We start from the raw sequence: 24,436 nt of genomic DNA, 5'->3' as shown, positions 1-24,436 counted from the left end.
TTATCAGCTGGAGATAAGAAAAAGATTATATACATATAAAATTAACAAATAAAATTTTTGTTTTAATCACATTCTCACAGCACTACTATTTTTTAAATGGCACTGATAAATATTTTCATGATAACCAACAGATTATGAACTGAAATATATAAATGCTTTTGGAAGAAAATGAATAATTTTCCCCCCATAGATTAGTGTTTTATCTCAATCTAGATTCAAACACTGCATATCAGAAAACCTGTTTTCCAGGATCACCTATTTCTTCCTTAAATTGTATAATGAACAACTGTTTAATTATTGTACATGTTCTTAATTTTTATTCTGATATTTTCAAACATAATTATTGATGGCACCTGTTAGTATTTAATAGTATGGAAGATCTTACAAAAGACAAGCTATCACCATTGGAACTTAAATTTGAACTCAAGTACTGACATAAGTTGGTGCATTTTGTTCTACCATTTTGCCAAAATTTCTAATATTATGTATGTGTATCGCTCACTGGGTTCATAAATCTATATAAACGGTCGACAATAAAATGCTGGAATCTAGTCCTTTCAGTGTATGGTACAATAGTATACACCCTGTACACCTGCAGCTTGAGCAGTGCGAATTCAACTAGTAGTCAAAATGTAAAATTTGAAGTGTCTCCATTAAAAGATAAATTCTATTTTTCTTTAAAAACAGGAACATTTTAGTTCATTTTTGTATTTTGTATTTTATTGGTTTCAGTAATCATTATATAACACAAAACTAGTTTGAAACTTTATTCACTTTAATGTAAATTAAATTTTCACTAATTCTTAAACAGTAACTTAAATAATTAATAATAAAATAAATGTAATTCATACATGAATATTGGCTAACAGCTAATCCCTGAGATAATTATGGCAAAATACAATAACTGAAAATATAATATGACAAGATGACATTAAAGTAGATTCAGTTATGTTAATTATTTATACAAAAAAAGAAGAAATAAATCATAAATATAACAGGTAATAGCAAAAAAAAAAACATTCTCGAAAGAAATATAAGTCCTTACAAAGGCAACATCTTAGAAACTTACAAATTAAACTTTAAGACTTTTAATTAAGCAGACTGATTTTCCAGTTACCTAATTACAGGAAAGCTGTAACTATCTAGAAGGTTTAACACAAAACTGCTAACAGTATTTGGAGTTAAAATCATAACTGTATTTAAGAAAACAAGACTATTTTTGATAATTTATCAACTTTCAGTTTTTACTGGTAAAAAATAAATATCATAAAACGGGAGTTAATTTAGTGGCTGAACCATCTGTATGTGTGTAGTGTTATTAACATAATTTCAATTACCAGGTTTTTCAAATCTGTTTACTGGAATTTAGTGCAAATAACACTTTTTTCCAAAATGTTCACTTCCAAATTGGTTTTAAAATAACCATAAAATTTAACAGTTAATTTGGCAAACAAGCTGATATTGAAAGTTCAATAACATTCTAAAACTAAGAATATAAACAACGAACTAAAAAATAAAATGTCATTATCAGCACAAATGAATATGAAGGGGAATAATTTTGTGCTTCTGAAAACAACAGTAGAAAATTATAGCCATATTCAAATCGAATTTACACAACATGAAATCAATGCATTTAATTACTGTCGATAAAACAATCTACCTTATTTAATTAACTAAGATTAAACACAAGAGATGAATTGCTTAATAAACATAACATAAATCTGCTAGTGATAATGTAAATCTTGTTGAGGGATCCAAAAAATATTATTTATAAATATTAAAGATTTTTAATTTGTATCAATATTTTTACTTATCATTTCTACTTAACATCAAAACTTCATTTGTTAAACTATGGCTGATTAAACAACAGAATAATCTTCCTTATGGAAGTCACATTCACACACACACACACACAGAGAGAGAGAGAGATAGAGAGAGAGAAAGAGAGAGAAACAGCCATTAGTACAATAAAAAAAAATCATAAAAATGAATTCATTCAATTATGTAAAATACTCAAGTATTGAGTATCAACTACTATTGGGAGTCACTTCTTTGTAAATTTTTTAAAGCATCATACATAAAAAAATATTTTAATGGTAAAATACAAAAAAAAATTACAAAATGAGATCTCTAATGTATCAAATTAGCCATTATTATATTATATATAAATATTATAAATGTACTAATAGATAAATATTTTTAATAACATGTAGATTTTATATATAATAAAGATACAGACATTTTTAAATTAAGTTATATAGTTCCACTTGTGAACCATAAATTAACAAATATAGGCAATAATAAATTATAAAACAAACATAAAAATCACTGGTACAAATCAACAGTAGACAAATACATGATAAACATTTTGAATGCAAGTTTCATTATGTCAGCAGTAATTCAATACATTTACAATTAAATCAAATCAACTAATCACTGAAAAAATATAATATATAACAGTAAATCTAAATCAACAATATTGTTTTTAAATGCTTGTTAACTGTACAAAAGTTTTTTTTTAAATACAAGTTAACTGGATGACTGATCAAAACATCATCACTATTAAATCAGCTAATACTACTTAAAGGCAAACATAGATGACGACAGTCCAAGCCAACACTCGCTCAGTAACATGCACAACTGGAGAATGAGTGATGAATCGGTAGAAAGGAATTGTACATGACATTTAAAATATCTTCACAGAGCACTTAATTGTTAAACTGTTATCAGCAAGCGATGCGGTAAGAAAATTTTTATTTCTAGCTCATACAGTTTACTTACAACTAATTTTATAATATTTCTAACCCTATAAGATGTTCTACTTAAATTTTTTTGCTGAACTTTATACAAAGATTGCTGGTTTTTTCTCATTATTTGGGAAAAGTAATTATATATTGATAATGATAAGTGAGAGCTTATAATTAAAATAGTTAATTTCAATATTTGATTATATGAGATCAACAGATGAAAAAATGATAAAGCCATTAAGATAAAGTGACAAACCAGTTCAGCTACTTGCAAAACTTTATTAGTTAAAAAATATTTAATAATTAAATAAAATTATCACAAAATATTAATATACTCAAATGAAGTGAAATAATTTAAAAATTAAAGTGTATACAAAAAAATATATACAAACAACCATACACTAAAAAATTGTAATCATTATGATTCATACCTTGGTTAATTGAAAACAAAGAATAAAATTAAAATATACCTGTGCCAGAAATGTCTATGAAAAGGGACCATCATAACATCTGAACAGATGACATTTTACTAGAATTGTGAATGCACTTCATATCATCATCAGCATTCTGAAACAAAAAAGTTTATTTAATATTAATAATTATAATAAACATTAAAAAGTAAAATTTGAATGTATATTACACATTATTACAAAAGCTCAATAGAAAAAAGAAAACAACTACATATATGAAAGAAACCTAAATATGTATCCATCATTTTTTTGTTCATGTATATCATGTAAACATACAAATATCTGTAAATCTATCACATAAAACCGGATAAATATTTTAATAAAGAAGTACATTATTTTAATAGTTACAGAGTAGTAGCTTAGTCCCTTTGTCATTTCAGCAGTGCTCAGAATAAGAAAATCAACCGATTCAGAACAGAATATTAACATTATAACACCTTCATCATACTCTACATCGGAGGATGATGTAAAGGATTTAATTACCCTTACTCAAATAAATTTGTTTTAAAGTAGCCAGATTTAAATTTCAATAGAAAACAGAGTATAATTTTTATTATACAACTATCTAATTTCATCTGAGAGTTTTAGAGCTTCTAAGGTTAATTTTTGAATTATATTTATTTTATACTTAACTCTATATATATATATATATATATATATATATATATATATATATATATATATATATATATATATATATATTTTAATATGTCAGAAAATGTTAGTAAAAAAAAGTACAATGAAACAATAACATCTATTACAATACTTATTGAAATGACATATTATTTACAGCAATAATGAATGAGATTTTTTCTAATGAAAAATATAAGCTCAAAAATTATTTTACACATGTTCATATTAAGCAATAAAAATATGATAAAACATTAATTGCCATAATATGATAAATTAAAACTTAGGAACTTAAAATAATTCTAATGATATGTATTTCCTTCACAGTAACAGAATATTTTAATGGTTTTTTTATTATCAAGGTCATTTATTATTCCACACAGTTAACTTATTTCACATAAAATCAAGTTACAATGAAAAAAAGGCAGAAATGCTAATGAAGAAATACAAGTAAGTTAAATTATCAATAAATAATCTATAATTACATATATACTTTATTATAATTTTTATAATAAGCAATTAATATTAATTTATTATTTATATAAAAAAATATATACCATAACCATGAGCCATAATAAAAATTATTGTAGAAATTTACAAATCTCTGTACAAAGACAATGATAATTATAATTCAACTGTCAACCACATTTTCTTTACAAGAAATTAAAAATTATAACAATGTTGTACTACTCTGCGATTCAAATAAAAAAAAAATCGGGGGCAATGTCAATTAATTTTCGTTACTTTATAATTAAGTGCGGAAATAATATAAATCTTAGGAAGCAGCTCGTGTCTACACTCCCAACTTGTAATGCAGTGCTGTAAACGATGTGTGCAAAAATAACATACTATGAGAACTGATAAACGACATCTTACATTAAAGTAATTCTAAATAATAAATAGTATAAATAGACTATCAAACATCAATTAATATAAAAACGAATATAAATTAATAAATCAGAAACTCGTTATTAAGACCATAACAAACCGGTAAAAAACAATCGACGATGTCAGCTGGGATGATGTACGAACTAAGTAAATATAATACAGTAGTAATACGAACAGAAGGCAGGCAACCAGGCGTTGTTTCTGCTTTCACAAAGGCGAAGGGACTCGGGTCTCGCAAACGCAACGAGAAACAGCCAGCAAGGGAGCCAACATAACACATTTAAAATCCCTCCCCACTCCCTCATTCATGACAGCCTGACACGTGTCCTCAGCCGTGCTTCATCTCTTACCCCCACTTCTTTTCTAGCCGAACGTATATTCAACATTTATAATATCCTCTTCACGTCGTCTCAACCACCACCACCAAAGCTTCATATGCTAGTTCCTGATAAAGTTGTCTAAAAACTAATAACGCACGTTGGTCGTCAAATTTCTTAAAAAATGAAATTTCTAATCTCCCAAAAAACTATTAATTAAAATATCAACTAGCATTACCTTTTTTTCTCATCTACTCGGTAAAGGCACCTCATCATACACTAAAATGAGTTTTCTTCAAACGGATAATTTTTCTAATAGCCATCTTGAATTACCCCTCAATGCAAAAATACAACTGAATATATTATTAATTTCAGCAATAAATATAGACAAGAAATATGTCATCAGCTGTAAAATCCTTGTTTTTCAACTGTATATTTTAAAAAACTAATCGTCATAATAAGCAAAAATTACTAGTTCATTTATTTACTAAAATAAAGCGCCTTATGAAACTAACCCCAGATTAATTGTAGATTCGTTTTTATTTTCATACATAATTAAAAGATCATAACATTTATAAAATAATGATCACCATTAATAATTGTTATATAACCCAGTTACCAGTTTTTTCTGCATTCCGTATAAGTGGATATCCAGTTCCTACATTACTTAGATTAAAGGAAATGTCCTTCAATCTAGATATAATTCGATAAAGGTGTACCACTAATGACAATAAGCAACGAAATTAGGTTACTTCATTGTACTGGCAGATTTGGAGACATTTGACCTTGCAGTTCGATATGGAAGGTGTACACGATAACGCTTTGCAAATCAAATATACACGCATATATTAATAAAGTTGATTCTTGTACACTTGCTGCCTTTTGTTTTTTGTAAGACGGTATATTTTCTTGGACTACTTATATTAGTGTAATTTTGTGTGTGTGTGTAAAAATACAAAAACATATACTTAAAATATTATTACTAGGTAATGAGTTGGTAAAATAATTTATCAAATGAATACAAATAATAATTTAATGATCGTAAAGAAATGGATTTCGCGTTCTCTTTTTTTTGTCATATGTTCAAATAACAGATGATTACTGGTACTACACAATTAAAAATAATAAAAACTATTTGAAGCCAGCGATCACTTATATTACAGAAAAAACGCTTTAGACTAATATTTTAAGAACACCATTCATTAAAATAAAGTATTATTTTACATCAATTGACGTAAAATATTCAGCAACAACGTAACAGATATTAAGTTTGTATTATATCAAATAAACTAAAAAAGTTATAAATAAGTAAAGTAAGAAATCAACACTAATTCTCTTTCATTTTTTAATAAGCCTTTTTAAAATTTAAAACCACATTTATAATTAATCGTCATTAATGTTTTAAAAATTCTCAGTACTACTAAACATTTCAAATTCTTTAATTTTTATTAGCGATCTCGAAAATAGTTTATTCCCATCGCCACCATACTCGAAATGTTAATAAAATTAAATAATGTTGTAATTCACGATTACGATTTTATTTATCTATACATTTAAAATAATTTGGTTTAGTTCAGATTTAATTAAAAAACAATTCATAACAGAACAATGATAAATTATCACTTTTACAATTAAAACAAAAACAGGCAAAAACGATATATTAAAAAGACAAAATCAAGTAATTAATGACAAAATATTCAAACCGGTTTCTTTATAATGACAACATCAATTACGTAATCTAAAAAATAAGACATGATAAAAATCATGACGACATAGATCATTATTAAACTTAATATCCGGAATTCAGAGTTAACACTTAACAATTTTATACAAGAAAACATCTTCACCCTAATAACCTTTAAAGTACGTTTTGATTTTTTTTTAAATATAAATAAAATTATTTATAAACCCAGTCATCACATTATTCCATAAAGAAAATGATATTTCTTAATTAATCTAATTAATAAAAATAATACATTTTTTTTTTAAGTGATAAAATTAATGAAAACTTTAAAAATTAGTAATAATAAACAACTTTATTAACATCGAAAATTACAGAAATTAAATTAGTTTTTTTTTTATTCTTAACGCAATTAAACGACTACTACTAACAAATGTTTTTGTCTATAAATTACTTTTGGATCCTACGAAAATCGCTGTAAAAGCGAGAAATGCCTAACAGACAGAACAATTACAAGCAAATTCTTTAGTGAAGTTAAATAAATCGAGAATATAACCTAATTACACTAACCTATAACATTCAATTAATTTAAGCACCCATTCAAATTTGTTTTGAGTAATCAATAATAATAATTTATATTATTATAACAATATAAATTAAAATCCTAATTTATTATAATTTTTTTTAATAATCGATAATTATTTAAATTTTCACTAACAAAAACGGCAAACAAACATCTTTTCGGTTTTACATACATTCTACACAATATTTTATTAAGTAAAAAAATAAGAAATAAATTTTTAATAAAAACATTTTATGACTGCTGACGTAAAAAAATTATATATTTAGTAATATTAAGAAAATATTTATTAGTAACAGTAACCATGTACGAAAACTTCAGACGTTAACCGGCAATGTTAGGTTAGGGAAAGCTACAATTATAGTAATGAAATAAAAATAATACATATATTAAATAAATTATATTCAGAGGTAACGCAACAAAATTTTAAATAAATAACTACAATTCATTCATATACAACCGCACATAACATAATCGCAAGTAAAATGCAAAAAATCTAACTAAAGTTTTTTTGCGATTCATCGAAAAATAAAATTAATAAAGTAAATAAAAAATAAAATGAGGAATATATGAGATTAAATTACCACAATTCTTCTTCGTTAGATAGTTTATATGAGCTTGAACGGTGTAAATTAACGATTTCAAATAATAATATCATACAACACGAACAGTTATGTAACTAACATCCCACAACAATTATTTACTTCATAACTAAACAAAAGATTACCTTAAAAAAATTATACAACCCGGAAAAAAGGAAATGAAATCAAGTCTTAAAATATTAATTCGTAAATAAAAATTGTTATTTGAAATCTGCTTTTGTTCTAAAAAACGTCTATCGACTGGACGAGTGAAAAAAATAATTAAAACGAATTCACAAAAATTATTAGCAATTAATAACAAGTTAACGATAATCAACAGAAAAGTTTTAGAATCCTTTTAAACAGCTTTAAATATTTACTACAAATATCATTAAATAAAGAACTCGCAAGATAAAACTTATCCAAGCATGAATTGAGTTTAATATAAAAGTGCAGTCAGCCATTTAAAATTAATGTAAACGGCTGATAAAATAATGTAATATGAAGAAAAGACTATTTTTTATATGAAATTTATTTATTTTTTAATGAGATTTAAACTTTACACATTGGCAGTGTTATCTTCAAGACTAGACCGACATTTCCGTTCCAAATCCCGGGAATTAAACCCCCCCCAGTAATCGACTACTGATTACTGGTTTAAAAAGCAATCGGATTCAAATTAAATTTCCGTACGGGTTAAAATTAAAAATAATAACATTCAATTATTTAACAGAGACCTAACCAAAATTGTACAGGAAAACACAGCACTTCGCTACTAGTTTTAAGGATTTATAAAAACAAAAAAATAACACATTTTTCACGACAAAATAAAATAACAAACGCAATAAAAATTTAAAAATAATATTAATTTTTTACATGAAAAAAATAATTAATTGCTTGTTAGTGTAAACTCAGGATAGACTTCAAAAAGTAAAAATGTAAAGATGAATTGAAAAATATTGCACTTTTTCTTTACTTTATTTTAATAAATTTTATAATTCTAATTTAAATACAGATATTGTTTAAAAAAAAGTGCACTTCTGAAAACAAAGCGGCAGCAAAAATGTAAAAGGCGGAAAACATTTTTTTGTTTCTGTTGACTTAAAATTTGACATTTTAAATTTCAGTATGCTCACGCGCGTGCGTATGTATTAAACTATAATTTCCGATAAGAACAGAAAATTTTATACTCGTCTATAGGGGTGTTTTATCATCGTCATAAAAATCAAATACCGTATTGATATAATAAAAGGATAAGAAATATATTTAATAAAAAATAAATGAATACTTAATTAAGTAGATAAAAATTTATAAGTGGCGATGTACAAAGGTAAATTGACACAAAAATAATCTCGACATAAATTCAAAGATAATAGAAAAATAATACTTGTCCAAAAACAAACAAAAATAAAAACAAATTATTTAAAATAAATAATCAAAATGTATAACGAAATTAATCTAAGAGGTGTAAAATATAATTTACTGACACTATCGACACCCAAATAAAACACTTTAAAATTAGGAGAAAAAAGCGGTAAATTAAAATACGGAATACAAGAAATATTAGAAAAGAGGCATAAGTTCAGTACTTGTTTCCTTTCTAAGAACGAAACAGGAGAATACAAAACTATTCGCAGACTTAAACAAACAGTAATCGTAGAATGTAAATTCTGGCGCTTGCTATGTTAGTAGTTGACTCACCAGAAATATGATTAAAAACCTAATCAGTGAAACATTAGTGATCCATATAAGTTTGATTGTTGCAGTTCTGTTACTGTTTGACAAATAGGAATAAAAAAATTAAAAACGGAAATACATATCTCTATTATTATTAGTATTATTATTATCTTCGATGACACCGTATGAACGATTTTGTCTACTCATCTATATATATAAGAAGGGAATTAGAATCCGATTTAAAGAATTTAATCTTTAACCGGACTGGAATATCAATTAATATATAAACAGTACTGCAACAACAGGTATTAACCAGGAAGAAAAATATTAAAAGAGAAATGAACGCAATCTTCACAGAAATTAAAAACAAAATAAACTGAATTTTATTTTCACACCAATGCATCTATAATTTTCCACTGATTCCGATATCATAGCAACTCTAATAACTGATAACATGCGTTGATGAATACTAGCTAGTTTCTACACCAATCTTTTTTATGACAGTACGTGCTTTTCCATACAGTATCGTACAAAAAAAACTATAACTTAAAAAAATACTTCTGGATTACAATCAATGTAGGGTTGAAGTATAAGTAAACACAACATAAATAATTTTTTACTTGGAAATTTACAATACAGACCCTTCATTCACTTTATTTTTAACGATAAAAATGGATTTCACGAATTGCGTTGAATCAATTAAAAAACAGTAATAATAAAGAAATAATTACGTAACAAACCGTCATAAGCTGAAAACATAAGCTATTTTACACGGCCGGCACTGATAAAATAGCATCTACATTATTTGACTTACTTATTTATAGTTAAATAATAAGCCATAAGCGAATCCGAAAGTCACAAAATACGCCTGTCACAACTATGTTTAAAGAACTATACAATTTCAACAAAATGTAAATTATTACGTACAAGAGAATATTTTCAGCAAATGTAAACAATTTTCAAAAAGTTACTGAAAGATAACTATTAAAAAACATTTTTAATATTTCATTTCGAAAATGAATTGCTCAAAAATGGAACATTCACAATTTCAATAAAATTCTAATTGCAAAATTTGTTAGGTGGGAGGGAATACCAGTTTTAAACGCATAACTTTATCGACTACCACTTTATAAACATTTACTGTTAACGTTATTTTGTTTTTTATTAAATTCGTGAAAAAAAAAATTGGTAAAAAAGTATAACTAAACGAATGGATAATATTATATTCTGATATTATATTCTTTTTTTAACATTTCTTTTTAAAGTTTGATTCATTCCAAATTATTAATAACGCAGAAGCGTGCTTAATAATTTAATAATGCTTGAGTCTCAAAATCATTAATTGAAATGTTTTTACTGAAATTTCAACAAAAAAAATGTAAACAAAAGTCTTAAAATAAAAAAATAATATTTTTATTTTAGAATGAAGACGCTGCATTATTACTGACTTCACAGTGATCACAAAGTTAGCTTGAAGTACGTGACTGTGCTGACTAAACAAAAAACCCAGAACTACAAAGAAAGGTGAATATACATATACAACAAATATATATATATATATATATGTTGTGTGTCTAATAGACACTGTGTGTGTGTGTGTGTGTGTGTGCGTGCATTATACGTAGGCGTACATACTATATAAAACCACAGTAAAGCAACTGCTTATATTAGCTACTTTAGAGTAAATTGTAAATTACACTACGACAGGTTGAGTAATAACTCATAATCTTATTTAAAAATTATAAATAAATCTCATTTACAATTTCATTAGTCTAAGATCAGATTGAAATAAGATTAGTGTAAAAAAACAATGTATAAATGCAATTAAAAATTATTTGTAAAACTGGCTGCTTGACGAAATTAAACGCATCATATTTAATATTATACTGAATACAAATTTAACCAAACAATAACCATTGATTATACATTACATTCCTAGCCAAAATTACAAAAGCCTATGTCAAAGTAATGATCAGAAATTCAAAACTAAGGCTTGTTATTCATTAATGAAAACTGAATACACATTATGGGCACACATCTTCAGAAAATTTCCTAAATCAATCCCATAAATTTATCAACTTATGAAACAGAAGAAAACAAGATAAAAGATCCGGCATATTAAATAAGAATAGAAAATAAAACAACGCTAAATATAAGAATAAAATATTTAATAACTTCAAAAAAACACACAATAGCTTGAAATAAACCAATATTAGCAACGAAAAAATTAAATCGACGTACAAATTATATTAAGTTCGTTAAGTGACACAAGCTACGGCTTGAAAATCAGACTGTAACGTAAAGACTTTACCAACAGCGATAAGAAAAAGAGAATAAACAGTACTTCAGTAATACAAACATAAAAACTGACACGCATTGTAATAACAACACCAAAATATATTAAAAAATACTTTTTTCTCTTTTTTTAAAAAGATATCTATCTGTATCTATAAAGCAACTTGTCTTGACTGACTGATTCTTTAACGTCCAGCAAAAACGAATTATGATAAATTGATGAAAATCTGTTTACATGTTCTTACGGTGCACACTAATAAAAGATTTCATGAAACTCCGAGTTTAAGAAGTTAAAATGGAGTAAATATAAGATTCACTTTTTTTTAATATACGGCAACAAATGAGATATCAACTTGATTTTTGATGTGTGTAATTGTATTTAAATATCTAAATTTTTAGATTTTTGTAAATTCGACTTTGAAAGTAGTGAATAAAGGTAAAAAAAAAAAAAAATTGGACAATGATTGCTCAAATTTTCCCCACTTCCGAGTATACTAAACGAAATATTCACTATATTTTAACTTGCAAATAAATACTCTTCAGATACATCTTAAAAGTTTTTGAATTTCGATTTTTTAAAGGTGCGACGGCTCAATCAATACAATCACTATCATTATTACTGTATGTGCGACGCGACTGGCTTCACTTGCCTCAGGTAACTTGACTAAAAGACATTAAAGTAATTAAACAATTTTAAAAAAAGAAGCGAAACGAAGTACGGTCACCTCCTAGTGGTATTTTTTGGCTAACGCTAAGAACCGGGAAAAATACATTTTTTACCCGTACGGGTTACCGGTTGTAACTAATATTTTTAAGAAACTACATTCCAAACCGTGCTTTGAAACCCACATTCTTAGATCACTCAAAGTTTCGTATCCTGAACTGACCACTGTTGCTATGACGAAATTATAATACACCGATATTTTTTATAAATTGATCAGGCTTTAATTTTTATTTACCGTTATTATTCTCACAAGCATGAGTTTAATGAATACAGCGGGGACCAAGGAGCAGAACTCTCTGGCTAGACGGGATGGGCGAAGGAAGCGAGCCATGACCGACTAAATATCCCCAGACCGCGACCGGAATGGTCTATTTTTTTTAGAGATTGCAACTCTACTTTAGATATATATTTAAAAACTATTCTCAAGGTTTTATTTGAATTTCGATTTTTTAACGGATGCGACGGCGTACGACGTGGCGACCGGGTTTCTTGAATAAAAAACAAAATAAAAAATATTGACCGCGACGAGAAACGCAAGTAACCATACAGCGCGGGCAAACCCACAACGGGGGATGCTAGTGTATATATAGAAAAGGTTGCGATATATAACATATGGTTTTGGTGATTGCTTTAGTATATTCATACAATTTCTGATTAAGCAAAAGTGATTTTTAATTTAAATCGCTTTTAAAATATACGATTAAAAATACGGAATTTTCATCAAAAGATGATAATAATTACAAAAATCAAATTATTTATCTAAAGATTATATATTTATACAAAGTTGAGTTAATTTTGTTCTTTTCCCAACGATATTATTATATTAGTGTTTGTCACAAAGGTTTTGCAAAGATACGACTGGAAAACAAATCGCTATTAAGCTTGGATGATCAAAGGAAAAATTAAAGGAAGCAGTAATTCATCGGATATATTTCTGGAGTCCGTTTGATAAATATCTATAGAACAATTTTTGAAATTTCAGATACATATTTACGGGACAGACCGAAGGATATTGATTTTTTGTAAGACTGATTCTAACAATACATATACCCGGTTACAATATGTATACTGAAAAGATAATGAAGATTCGTAATGCGTCGACACGTATATGTACTCCTAAGAGTACATTATGATGAACAGTGTACTAATTGACTAAGGATGAAAAAAATAATGTTATTAATACATTTATGATAATAATCTAAACTTATTAGGGAAAGGCTGCGATTAATAAACATGTCATGGATAAAAAATTACATAAAGCAATGTGAAAAGAATGTTTTAACTGAATCGCTATACAGTCAACGATATCAAAACGTAATAAGAAATATAATACGAATGAATTACAATTATATAAATAATAACTAAATCCGTAGCGTAAAACAATAATTATATATTTTTGTTGGAATGTTTAGTTTCATATTTCAGTAGTTAAGTACGCTGCGGAAGTAATGGAAAACACAAGTAGGCTATACAAATACGAATGTAAAAATGTACGTGTTATAACGTTAGTACGATACACTTTTGTTTCGCAATAAAAATGGTTGGCACGCCTGATCGGCGGATAGCATACTCAGCGCCTAGACGAGCCTCGGAATACAGTCATCCGCACTCGCAGCACAGCAATAGATTCAATACATCGATATCAGCACGTATTTATAGTTAATCCTTTTCACACAACGACCAATATATTTATCAATTATATTATTACAAATTTATCATGTAAAACAAACAATTTTTTTTTAAGAAACATACTTCAGTTGTGTTACTTACTGCCATATTATATGGAAAATACTTGTAATTTAATCTCGATTTTTAAATGCCAGCGATCAAAAAAAACGTTCGTGTAAAGTTTTAGTTTATAGTTTTATAAATTAATTATACGCTTTGTTCTACTTAGACTGAATATACAACAGCTTAATTTGATATAAATTCTAAAATTAGATCAAGAAAACCAGAAAACAAAAATAATCTAACAGTCAATGTCACATGTGTTTCGCTCCTACAAACTCTAATTCCTTACGTCCTGTTTCTCTCTTCCCGGTTACTTATACTTGACCTTAAAGAGCATCATTTATCGTTCAGATATAAAATTAAAAATACATGATTTCTGTAAATAAATAGTTAAAACTTCCATCTTAAATAGTTAAACAATTTTAACGAAATATGAATTTAAACTGCTAAAAATCAATAAACATGTTCTGTGACACAAATTAACTGCGATACAAATTTTTTTGGCATGCCAGATTATTATTATAAACGATAATTACATCAAAGAAACAATTTTTTTTTACTAACCGATCCTCCTCTTTTACCCCCATACAAAAATATCAAAATTTATCATTTATGTTAAATACGAGATTTCTCCGAAACGAATGTTGAAATAGTAATTACGGTAAAAAAAAACCTACGATTATTAGTTAATATTTTGTTTAAAGTTGCAACCGATTTGTCACAAATCTTTTAATGACCGATGAAGTACGTTTTCTAAGGTATTTTTCAGTATTTATAAAACGTTTCTTGTGGTTCTAGCATTTAAAATATCAAATAGTTTTAAGTATGGGGAGAAAAAAGTTAGCCACAATTCGTATTTAGATAATAAAGATGTCACCCCACTACGAGTGATAAAAAGTTGAAATTTATTTTACTCCTTATGACCTTACTTAGATTAAAAGTATTCAGACTAAAACTAATTAATTCCTGTATACGTAAAATCAAAATCATAGGCTATTATAGAAATTCCGGAACATTTAACTTTTTAGAACTGAAATATTTGCGATCCATTCATTTCATTCTCAACTACTCACCCGATTTTTCTTAAAATTTCAATACACCTTTAATCCCTTTAACACACAACCTACCGCCACACAAAATTATTAAATTTCTTTCACAATAACGTAAGTTAAAATGTCCCCGAGTTGTATAATAAAAAAACAAACACGACACACAATACCCATATTTTTTACATTGACTCTCTCTTTCTCACTTCAGCCATCCACTCATTCATACTCACTCGATATCTCTCTCTCTCTCTCTCTAAGTAAATTACAGTGCGGAATGTTTATTAAATTTACAACTCAGAATAAAATAACAACCAGTTATATTTTAGCCATAATTAAATTGAAATTTTTACTAAAAATATAATTTTTTTTTAAATCATCAAAAATAAAGCGGCCCTACAAATTAAATCTAAAAATTAATTCTTAATTTAAAACAAACAAACTAAGTAAGGCGAAATTCAACGAAGAGTTGGTTATTTTAAATCCTTTGATTTTATAAAAATTAAAAAAATCCACATATTTCCTTTTGGCTTGAAAATATGTATAATACTCGCATTAGATTAGCTACATCACTACGCTAAAATAAATTAGTTTGTGACTTCGAAATTTTTCGTTCCAAAAATCTCACTAACGCATCAAATTTTATTTTCTAATTCTTTCTTTCTTCTCAAAAAACCATTAATAAATGGTCATTTGATAAATAATAAAGCTAAAACGTACATAAGGAACGAACTGTGTGAACTCGTTTTATAAGCCAGCTTAAAATGGAGGTTTCTAGTGAAAAAAGGTGTTTAAAATTAATTTAAAGTACAAAGTGAACATCGATGAACAACCTAAAATTGTCATATCCTATTCCGCATTCAATTTTATACAGGTAAATTTGACAAAAATGTTACTTCTTTACTTTTCCTTTTTTATTAAGGAACCATATTTCAGTTTAGAATATATGTTGGGGTACCAGAAAATTTACAGCTTAATAATACTCAATACCACTTGAAATTACAAAAAAAAAACAAAACCTCTAAAGTATTAATAAAACTGATAAAATTAACAATTGCTATTTTTGTATTTTGTATCCATTATGACCAATTTTGATTTAATAGATTTTTATTTTAAGTCGTTTGAATATGAGTACCATCTTATTAAATTGACATCTCCAGAAATTTTATTAAAAAAAATAAAATAAAAACTAAAACCTTTTTCAAGTAAAATACATTAAATTTTCAAGTGCGTTTCGGTTTTTTCAAACAAGCACTGCGTCAACAATTTACGAACAAAAATATTTTTTTTAAAACTGTTATCAATGAATGGTTGCCAAGCCTCTGAAATCTTAATTTTCACTTAAATCATCTCTAACGATGATGTTATTTTGTTTTTAAAAATTAAAAAAATGAGATTACATAACGCTTATCTTGTTTAATTTGTTATCTACTCATAACAAACGAATGAAATTTAAACAGAAAATTAGAAGTGTAATTTCGCAAACTACAAACACATTTTTAAAATATCACACATCTGCAAGAAACTGTAACATTTTCTTCGACGGCATGATTTCTTATGATCTACTAAACTACCACACGTAGTTATTAAATTCGTTTTCAATTCATGACTATAATGAGAATATATTAATTACTTTTTAACAAATGTAAAAAATAAAAATTATATAAAGTAAATAGTAAAAATATAATCTTATTCATAATTGGACGATTGATTATAATACTACTTATTTTTTGTCGCAGACGGGATAATTATTTAAATCAATTAATTACTTATTTAAACAGCAAGTGGAAATTCCCGAATAAAATTTATTCCCGTCAAATTAATTCCTAGTTAAAAAATTTATTTTGGAAATAACAGAATATGATCCGTAGAAATAAAGCTAGAATTTAATATAAGTTCTATACTAATCTAAGTAAAATGGCTGATATAATATGTAATTGGCCACTATATTTAGAAATTAAGAGAAAGATGTTATAAATTATTTTTATGCAAAGCTAATATACATATTAAAAAAAAAAAATAACAAATAATGTAGATCACAATGGATGGCACAATTATCAATAGTAGAGAAAATAATAACTACACAAATCGTACGCTACATTTTTGGCTTTGGTTTTAATTTTTTTTTTATGTGGGGTTACACAACAGAATAATTACGCTTCCCCACTGATTTTCAAAACTATCAGCCGCTAACACGATACAAATAATTAAATAAGACGAGATTAATTACGAGTAACTTTTAAGGAGGACAAGATGACAGTTTCTGAAAGTTTAATCGGTGAAGCAACGGAAGGATACCACTGGAAAATTTTAACATGCGGGAAAAACAGAAAATAGGTCGAGAGTTAACGTTTTCAAAAGACAGTTATTTTAAAAATATTAAAAAAGCAGGACATATGAACTACACTTTTTTATCAAACCACAAAGAAAACCCCATTTAAGACATAATCAGTTCATAAAGCCATTTTTAATCTTTAATGTAAATAACAAGCACATATTGGCTCGCAAGTATCGATTCTACTTCTACCTAAACAGATAGAATCAACTATGAAAAATTTCGCAAATTCTATCATTTTTTTCCTCAAAATGACAATGTTATAAATTCATACTTTCTCATCAAAACTGGATAATTAAACTTCCAACGTTCAAAGTCTTTATAATCGAAATTCCACATTAAACAATCAATTTAATAAATATATAATTTATAAAAATATGAATTATTTATGTATTTGGTTGTTCCGAGTCACTGCATGACTACACCCGATTACAGTTAACGAAGATGGAGATGGTGAATTTTGAAGCGTGTGGAAAAAATTTTAATACAATAAAATTGTAACGATATCCTTTATATATATATATATACAAAGCTGTTCGTGGGGGTTCCGCTCCGGGTAAATAGCGCGAATAACGAAACCAAACTTATATGGCAAAAGGGGGGTTACGTTCTTAAGTAACCCGAATGTTAATTTCGTATATTACAGTACCTATTAAAAAACTACGTACTATCGTACTATATACTTACAAATGAGTGTAACCATAATAAATATGTTTACTTACGTATAGTATTTTCTTTTTATTCATGTCATGTTTTTATTTTAATTTTGGACAATGAAAAATTTACAGTATGTATAAAACCGTAAACACTAAAAACCAATGTTTTAGCCACGTAATGAAGGCCACGTTAACTTACTTCATTATTAAAAAAAAACTCGTAATTTTTATTTGCTTTAATTCTATAGGTAATTCGGTGTATGGCGCTAATGCTGCTTCAAGCTGTAGTTTAAAATTTATTGACCGCTCTAGAAAAAGGACAGTTTCAGAAACATTAATTATTAGCTGTCTGGCTAAACAAAAAATCTTGTTTACATATTTTAAGTTTAGCAATTCACTCTTAACTTCATTTTTGTTTTCATCTTTTGGAGTAAGTAAAGGCTGACTAGCACAGCGGGCTGGTCTAGTGGTGAACTCGTCATCGCAAATCAGCAGATTTCGAAGTCGAGAGTTCTAAAATTCAATCAAGCGAACGTTGATTTCTTTCGGAAATCAATGTTTTTTTATAAACGGGTTGTAGTTTTCGTATGTAACTTCCCTTGGGGTCCATTACCTCTCTGATTCTTGAAGCTTTAGAAATTATGAAACACTAAGATCTATTTGTATATTAAATGGAATAAATCTAACTTAACATTTCAAGTTTTTAAAGTCTGATATAACTTCAGTTAATTTGTTGGCACCGGGTAACTGTTAACTATCAATGATATTAATATCTATCGATCACAGTTAATTATTTGATTTCCTTGCGATATTTGTGTTGATTTTAACGCGTTTGATCAGTTCATGATCGTATAGTTCGATATTTTTTTTTTTGCGATGAAATATCTGAAAGAATTTCATCGTAAATTCATTGAATATTTATATTATTCATTAAATGAATAATGTATTTTAAAAAATCACAGACACGAGTCTTTTCCTCGTTCTGTTATTCTTGATGATTTCCTGTATAGCATTATCAGCAAAATATTGGCCGTAAGCTTCATGTAGCGGGATATTTTATTACTATTTGCGGATAGCTTGATGAATTTTATATCAATGACAAGATCATTTATTACGTTTTTCTCTCTCGAGTCGTACCTTGATAGTATCAGGTATAATTAAGTTAAAAGAAAAATCAGTGTTTCAAGTAATACATGTGATTTTCTCTACTGTACGAGTTAGCTTATATATGATTTTCTTTAGTGTTGTTAATAAGATTGATATTAATTGATTTATGCTAAATTATTGGTCAATTATTATACGTCACCTTGAATTTTTAATTTGTCGGACGTCGTAACGGGATATTCGTCGTAAGCCATTTCATTCTGATAATAACAAAATGTATTTAATAATTATTAATATATTAAGTGAAAATAACCGAAACACGTACACTATCAAGAAATTATTTAAGGATTTGTATTAATATTACACTTTGATATATGCCGTTATGAGTATTGAATAAAATTAACACTAACTATCCAATATCACGTTGATACCATTACACGTTTAACGCTCGGAGTTTGCCCTGAGCTTTTTCAAGAAAATTGTTCTGTGTATTACAGGATTTTCCCAAAGATAAATCCCAAAAAACAATGTTTAAAAACTTATAAAAAATGGAGTATGTTACTGAAAAGTAGTCCAGAATTTTAAAAATTCAAAACTATAAATTGAAAACTCTAGTGATATTGTAGAATATTTCTGATTTCATTTTTTTTATTGTTTCTTAATATTTCCATAATTTTTTTAATAATAATGATGTAATTAAAGGACCACTACTACCCTACCATTAAAATAACAGCATTTATTAATAAATAACAGCATAGATTTTAAAATTTTCTGTTTAAGCCTATTTGCAAAATTCGAATTGCAAATTCAAAGGAAACTACAGTTTGCGTCTATTAAAATACAAATTAAAAACAGTTTACTTTTAATATAAAGTAATCGGAACTCTAGTATTTAAAAAAATTCCGTATCGAAACGTTGCAAAATAGACGGAGTCAAACTTAAGAGTTAAGTTAATAAGCTACAAAATCTTTTGTTGATTCGGCTTCTTCTTGGCCTTTCTATATTTCTGGTTTCTATTTTTTATTTTTCTACATAATTCTTTTATTATAATTCACTTGTTTTCACTTTGAAAAATAATTCCCTGCATCGGTAATAGACAAGAAAGCTCACAATATCTGCTTGCATATGTGTGTGTAATTGTTTTTGAGTACAGTTGAATTTACTTGAACGTAAATGTAAAATCTATTTAAAGCAATTCGGATTATTAATGGGTCCACGATATCGTTCAACGAGAAATGTCGGGATAAAAAGGGGGGACAAACACGGAAATAAATAGAAAATAAGTAAAAGTTAGGTTATGTAAATGATTTTCTTTTAATAAGAAAATCTTGGCACCTGTGTTGTTGAACTTTCTTGGGATTTGATTAAAGCTTAAAATTCAACTGCTCTTGAGAATATTGTTTCCTCTTTAAACTATTTTATTTTTTCCAAATATATATTCCTGTCGAGATTTATTTTATATTTAATATCAAACCGTAAAAATTACAAAAATTTAAATGCAAAGTCAACCTTGTGCAAAGGTAGCGATTTAATAAAGACCGGAGACTTTGTTACAAAAAAAAGAAGAAAATAGGTAACCACTGCGTCTCGGAACTCACTAAAAACCACGCACAAACCGAATGTATCCGCTCGATATCACAACTATAACCGGCTAGTTGGTTGTTTTTACTGTACGTACTGAACTTGAGAAAACGATCTAAGTAGCCCACGTGCTAACTGCTGCAGTTTGCAGATGGTCACCATTGTCGCAAAAATTGTTAACAGCAACGGAGCAGCAGTGGAAGCGGCGCCCGTATTTTCTTTACTGTCAAATTAGGGTACAGTTACTTTAAACATTTTCACCTAAAATACACACATCACGTAGGCGTCGTGTAAATTCATTATGTTCTACAATTATTAGATAAATGTTATGTTTATTATTTAATAAATTATCCTGCTACGCTGATATCCTTTTCTCAAAAATACGGATGAAAATGTTTTCAAATGATAAAAGTAAGACAGTGAAAACAAAATATTTGTTAAGATAATGTACTAAATGTTCTTTTTAATTTATTTGCAGTTATGCTAGTAAAATTCACTCTTTAGAAAATTGGATGAGGCAATCGCGAATAGCGAGGGATAACTATATTTTTATACATTTTAAAACTACATACAACTTTTTCAGTATGATGTAATTATTTTCAATCGATAATAATTAAAAGTCGCCAAACTGGATAAATATGTTACTAATTTAGTAGGCACTTTAATTCCAATCAATTACCTTGGCAATAATTTCCATAATTTGTATAAATTTAATTTTACGACAAATTTACGATGAAAACATGCTTGTGGTGTTTTCAATTTTCCTCCAAAATGGGAAAATTTCACTTAAAAGATAAATAAAGGTTATTACGATAATTGGGTATTATCGTTTGCCACTTGAGAAAAGCGGCGATGCTGACGCTTATCACTCAATTAACTCATATCCTATCCGATTCGATACCCATAATACGTTGATTTTGGAAATCGTTAGTTTATTTTATAAATGTTTGAAATGTTTTACGTTACGAATAGATACAAATGTTTTAATGAGGAAAAAAGAATTAATAAAATAATAAGAAAAATGTCAAATCCTCCCAAACTTGATTTCAAAGCAAGCAGCAAGGTAACCATTGCACTACCTAGCCGGCCAGGTACTGGTTATATTTTGCGTTTAATTGTATCATTTCAACCAAACCTGTTTCTTAGACAAAAATTCCGGCATTTTCAAAATAACTAAAGTTTTAACGTTGATATTAAAAATTGTAACTTTTTGACTTCAAAATAAATTGTGGCTAACAAACTTACTCAATCAACTACAGAATGATTCCCAATAACAGTTACTTTCTCGTTACTTTTTTATAGTGAGAAATTAGAATTTTGTAGCGTTAAAAAATGCCAGGCCTCACAGGGATTCGAACCCAGAACTTAACATTCTACATTAACATCATAATGTCTGTAGACTTTCTCAGAAATACGAATTTCTCCTTAACAAATAATTAGGAAGGAAAAAATAACTCTTTTATTAACCTGTTAAATATGTTGTAACTGAAAGAGTTGTAATCAGGAGAATTGTGGCATCAGGAACAGCCGCTCTAGAAAATAGCATATCTTCTTACCATTAGGGAAACGTGAGAAGTGTTCTCACCCATCATTTCTAGCAAGATACCGTTTGGTATCTTGGTAGTTTTCTTCAGAGAGCCGACCATATAGCCGCTTAGTATTACGCCATTCCTATTCTGGTATGCACATATTTGACCGTAGAAGCTACATCTTCAATGTTTACCACAGGGACCAGCTTCATAACTGGGTTCATTATTTTCAGAGATAACAATTCTGACTAGCGCCGTTTGTACTTCATGGCTCACTAAATATATATTTTTCAGTCTAAATTCTGAATAAATAATATTTATTCTTCAGTCTGTAAGGGTTTTATTAACACTTTTTATTAAATCGGAACGAATAAAAAACCTCACAAAATTCAGTTATTCAATCGTTGTATACTATTGTACGGCTAAGTATAAAAGACTAGAAGAAATTTTATGTTCGAGACATTTTTGTTTAGAAATTTATTAAACAATCATTTTTCAGAAGTATAAAATTCATTTAAAAAATTGTTATAATGGAAAACAGATGCTAATAATATATATATTATATAGTAAATATAACGGTAAATTAAATTACTATTCATGAAATAATACATTCGATAATAAAAATATCACCGACAAATTTCTAAATGTAGAATTATTCATTCTAAACTACTGGTATAACTTAAAATAGTAAAGTAAATCTATATAACCCCACACAGTACTTTGCGGTGGTACCTGAACTATGGGGGTCAACAACCTACCGGAGAGGGATCCGGCCTTGAAACAGAGTCTTCACTCAATCTTTATAAAAATGTAATTTCTAGCAACAAACAGAGATGAAAATAATAACAACAATTAAGGTATTTATTAAATTCGTTAAGCTGCAGTTTACCATAATATTTATGATAGAATACAGTATATTAGTCGGTACGGTGTGGCAGAAATTTTTTTAAACAATTTTAATTAAAGAAATACTATTATTAGACACCGGGATCTAAATTATGAAGGCTGAGAAATATGCTATATCCACGTTAAATATTTAAGAAGCTAATTGGATTTAACAACAATTTTATTTTTTACGCGTACCGTATTTTCTAAATTCCAAACGAGCACGCAAAAACGCATCGACAAATGGCAGAACGCGCTGGTTGTACATAATTAAATGCATATACTAATAAAAAACCTAAATAGAGCACATGACAACGTTCCATGATTAGTTTAAATGCATATTATTATTATTTTTAACCGTTATCAATAAGAAACGATAAATATTTACATTACGAACATATATTTTTTTTAATTATTTATATTTTACAGGTCAAAGGGTAAATTAAAATCATCTTGAAACCACGAAGATGCACTAATTACGCAAGGAAATTATCTAGATGAAATAAGTTAAAATATTTTACAATCTTATGATGTTTGAAAATTAAAGTAGAAAGTAATTTTGTTCGGTTTACAACTTAAAATTTATAAGTCACTTATCAATCACAATATTGGAAATATCCTTGATGAAAAAATTATTCGTGTAATCCTGAATGTTGGTAAAATAGTTAAGATTTGATTTTACTTCCATTTTATTTTTGTTGTTTCCTTTCAAGTAAAATAATTCTCGTTTTTAATCCGATCTTAAGAAATTCCATAGGAATAATAAGGAAAATATCATTTTTAAATTAAGAAAAATTCCACTCTTTTAAATTATTTTCACCTCGCCTGATCTTTAACCTCCAAGTATAAATATTTTTAAAAAAAATGTATTATAGAATCACATTTTTATGATATGGAAAAATATCTGTAAATACATAAAACATGTCCTAACTGACTCATAATCAACGCACAGCAAAAACTACTGAACATAGGTTGATGA

General features: G+C 27.3%; 1 protein-coding gene across 6 annotated transcripts in view; it reads right to left on the bottom strand.

Moving 5' to 3' along the window:
- Nucleotides 1-24,436, bottom strand: part of LOC142319563 (uncharacterized) — a 251,526-nt gene that overhangs the window by 84,357 nt on the left and 142,733 nt on the right. For 5 of the 6 annotated variants that reach the window (XM_075356973.1, XM_075356972.1, XM_075356976.1 and 2 more), the window contains one exon: nucleotides 3,218-3,314. The gene's annotated coding sequence lies outside the window, so the exon portion shown is untranslated. Of the gene's footprint in view, nucleotides 1-3,217; nucleotides 3,315-4,835; nucleotides 4,952-24,436 lie in introns of those variants that run through there. The other variant, XM_075356975.1, reaches the window with a different exon arrangement.

The sequence above is a fragment of the Lycorma delicatula genome, chromosome 2, assembly GCF_047948215.1.
Source record: "Lycorma delicatula isolate Av1 chromosome 2, ASM4794821v1, whole genome shotgun sequence".
NCBI lineage: Eukaryota > Metazoa > Arthropoda > Insecta > Hemiptera > Fulgoridae > Lycorma > Lycorma delicatula.
This window is presented reverse-complemented; position numbering and strand designations above follow the sequence as displayed.